This window comes from Tupaia chinensis, unplaced genomic scaffold (assembly GCF_000334495.1).
Source record: "Tupaia chinensis unplaced genomic scaffold, TupChi_1.0 Scaffold000146_1, whole genome shotgun sequence".
Taxonomy (NCBI): Eukaryota; Metazoa; Chordata; class Mammalia; order Scandentia; family Tupaiidae; genus Tupaia; species Tupaia belangeri.
In genome coordinates, this window is record NW_006159616.1 from 6,998,123 (window position 1) to 7,001,812 (window position 3,690).

Here is a 3,690-nt window from a genome sequence, read left to right on the forward strand (position 1 = left end):
AGAACACACACACACACACACACACACACACACACAGCCTGGCAGGTACTGGGAGGATTCAATTAGTTTACTAGTTAGTCTTCAGTAGTGGGGGCTCTTCATCTCTGTGTGCGGTCCTTGTCCTGTGTGACAGATAAGACATGCGGGGCTCAGGGAGAGTAGGTAACTTGTCCAAGGCCACCCAGCCGGCAGGCAGCAGAGAAAGGGTTCAAACCCAGATGCAAGCCCAGTGCCTGGGGTTCTCCCTCTCAGAAAGGGAGCATGGTCTCCACCAAGCACACAAGGAGCCACGTTCAGGCCTCACTTCCACATCTGCCAGCCGGACCCTGGGCGCTGGGGCCTGCATCACCCCATTCCACTAATAACCGGGTGGCTCCTCGGCCCCCACCGATCACGTGCCATGAGGTCCCGAAGAGGCACGTGACAATGGCAGCCTGGTAGGTGCTCTGAGAGACCACAGGAGGGTCAGAAGATCCCTGAAAGTGGCAGAGGGATGAAGGGAACGTGGGGTTACACCACCCGCTTCTCTACACACTCAGCTTCCGTTCCTGCCTGTATGTGGGGGACTGGGAGAGTGAGTGCGTGTGCATGTTCTGAGTGTTAGTGTGCGGCTGTGGGTGTATATAGGGTGTCAGGGGCTACAGTAGGGCACCCAACAGACTCTGGAGCCTGGAAACCTGGTCTGAACCCAGGCTCTGCCACTCGCTAGGGAAGGTGCCAGGAGATGCCCCCCGAAAATACACGTTTTTGAAACATGAATCATTTTGAGCTAAAGGCCACTGAGAACCAGTAGTGGCAGGAAAAGTTCCTCACCTCCCCCTAGCTGCCTACAAGTAGAGCATGGGGGCTGGCAGGTAGTGTGGTGGCTTAGGGCGCTGGACTTCCACACGGCCAACTGTGGTTCGAGTCCTGGAACTGGTGGCTTACTTTCTCACTTTCCCTCCCTCTCTCTCTCTTTCTCTCTCTCTCACTCTGTCTCTCTCTGGTCAAATTTTAAAATAGATATAAAGTTAAATAAAATAATTATTTTTTTTTTTAAAAAAGTAGAGGGATTTGAAATGAGTGGCAGAGAGCTGGGTGGGAGTCCCTGGGTGGGAGCCCCTGGGTGGAAGCGAGCCTTTGTCTGCGGGCCTGGCCATGGCGCTGCAGCTCTCCCGGGAGCAGGGCATTACCCTACACAGACGCACGGATATCGTGGCTGAGTTCTCCTTTGGTATCAACCGCATTTTGTATCAGCATGGCATATATCCACCGGAAGCCTTCACTTGAGTGCGAAAGTATAGACTCACCTTGCTTGTAATTATTGATTATTTTTTTAATGACTTTTCTTTTTTAAATTTAACTTTATTTATTTTTTATTTTTTATTTGACTAGAGAGGGAACGAGTGAAGAGAGAGAGAACCACCAGGACACCTGCCGGTTCTGGCCTCATAAAATACCTGAGTACTGAGGTGGAACAACGAACGGCGAACGAGTGCTCTGTTCAGAAACCAGTGGTGGTCCTCGCAAACACCGGGGGCGGTGAGGTTCGTGGCAGACGGCAGTTTGATATGGAGTGTGACAAGACTGCAAGAGGTGACAGTGCGCCAGAGAAAAGTCGCAGAAAGCTGTCCAGGATGAAATCCGTTCCGTTATCAGACGGAAAACAGCTACAGTGACATTTGTGCCACTGCCGGAAGCTTCTTGTTCGTTCCATCTGCTGACGTATACAGACAAAGCTTTGGTGGTCCCTGAAAAATGGGAAGTCGGGACCACAGTTCCTTGCCAGTCCTGAGGAGGTCCGTCTTCGTCCACAAAGCCAGCATGGTGGCACACAGTCCCTGTCAGTGACGGAGGGTGAGGTGAGGGAAACAGAGTAATGACGTTCAAGTGTGGTTTCCCTGAAACCACGTCAACTGCAGTGCATGTTTCATTTCAGTGGTTAATCTCTAATTGGGGAAAACCCGTGTTAGACTTGACCGAACTGCGCGTAATCGTCCCGTTTGGTGCCTGTTTGACTTGCCGTGATGCTGACACAGTGGAACTCTTGCTCACTGTCCAGGGAGAGCAGATCTTACCAGTATTGCGATGTCAGTTCTTCTGAAGGTGGTAGCTGTCGATGGAAAAACTTTTATTATGAAGATAAATGCTTTACCAAATCAGACATTTTGGTCAAGTCACTGGACTCAGTATTGGTAGGGAAATATTTAAATATCAAGAAAAAAGAAAAAAAATAGCAAAAGATTTGGAATATTCAAAATCTATGCATAGATCCTACAATAATCCATAAATTGCTCTATTAGATGTTGTCATTTCATTGTATCTATAGCTCCCTATGGGAAAAAATTGCAATTACTAGATTTTAATTTAAATCATAAGCCTGTGAAGCCATGGATTTCTGCTGTTTCATTTTCTATGATATAGAACTCCTAATTTTTCTATGTTTTATAAAATCACTTTAAATAACAATGAAAAAATAATTTAAAAAATAAAAAGCAGAGCACGAACATCCCCGCCCGTAAGAATCCCATCAAAGAATGCCCACGTGTGAAGCTGCCTCGTACCTCCGCTCCCCACCTGAGGGACTGTCACCTGCAGAACACACAGGCCCGGGCCGCCACACGTCTCCCCTCACCTGCCAGGACTCATCCCCTCCCACGCCTCAGACCCCAAGCCCTTCTTCACCGTTAACATTTAAACCGAGTTTGAACGACTCCTTCAGGTTCCTGATCAGCAGTGCGGCCGCGTGTTCATGAGCGTCTGTTTGATTTTCTCTTGTTAATCTGTGTTTTGTGCATTTGGTTCACAGGGCCCCAGCCAGGAGACCTAAGAGAGTCAAGATGCCATATTCCGGGGGTGTGTTCTGAACCCCACCAACAGCGATAATATTGGGCTACACCAGATACACCTGTGGCCATTTGACATTTTTATTTTTTCACGGGAAAGGAAGCGACAGGGCTCGGACACGTACTGGGCTTAACGGCGTTCAGAGAAATCAGAACGATTCAGATACAGGCACCGGCTTCACTTCACTCTAGAGTCAGGCAGTGCTCCATTCCAAAAAACAAGGGTCCCAGCAACTGGGCGGAAGAGTCTGGCTGTACAGCCAGGAGGGGCAGAAGAAAGCAGGAACAGAAGAGCAAAGCCGATGGGCCGTTCCGAAGACTTGTCTGTAGGGCAGGACAGGGAGCCAGGCACTAGGAAAATGAATGATGAGCAAACATCAGGTTACTTATGTGTACAGATTAAAACAGAGAACACTTTGGGGCCTGCAGAAGGTGCTGGACTCTCACATGGCTGACTACGGTTCAAGTCCCAGACCCAGCAGCTTGAAAATCACACCAGGCACATGTCTGTGCGTGCCTAAAATCCAGAGAATGGAGGAGAAATGATTGCAGTGAGACTATCCCCCGGGGAATGATTTCTCACTTTCCCTTTCTCTATCTCTGTCTCTGTCAAAACACCATGACAACCAGCTTTGGTCTAGGATGGGGCTGGCAGGTGACATGGTGGGTAAGGGGCTGGACTCCCACATGCCCAGCTGCAGTTCAAGTCCCAGATCTGGCAGCTTGCTTTCTCACTTTCCCTCTCTCTCTCTGGTCAATTTTTAAAAAATAATGATGAATAAAATTAAACAAAACAATTCTTAAGAAGAAAGAAAGAAAGAAAGAAAGAAAGAAAGAAAGAAAGAAAGAAAGAAAGAAAGAAAGA

At 48.3% G+C, this 3,690-nt stretch overlaps 1 pseudogene; it reads left to right on the plus strand.

Moving 5' to 3' along the window:
• Positions 1 to 1,137: 1,137 nt before the first annotated feature.
• Positions 1,138 to 2,083, plus strand: LOC102467983 (mitotic spindle assembly checkpoint protein MAD2A pseudogene; annotated as a pseudogene).
• The last annotated feature ends 1,607 nt before the right edge of the window (positions 2,084 to 3,690 follow it).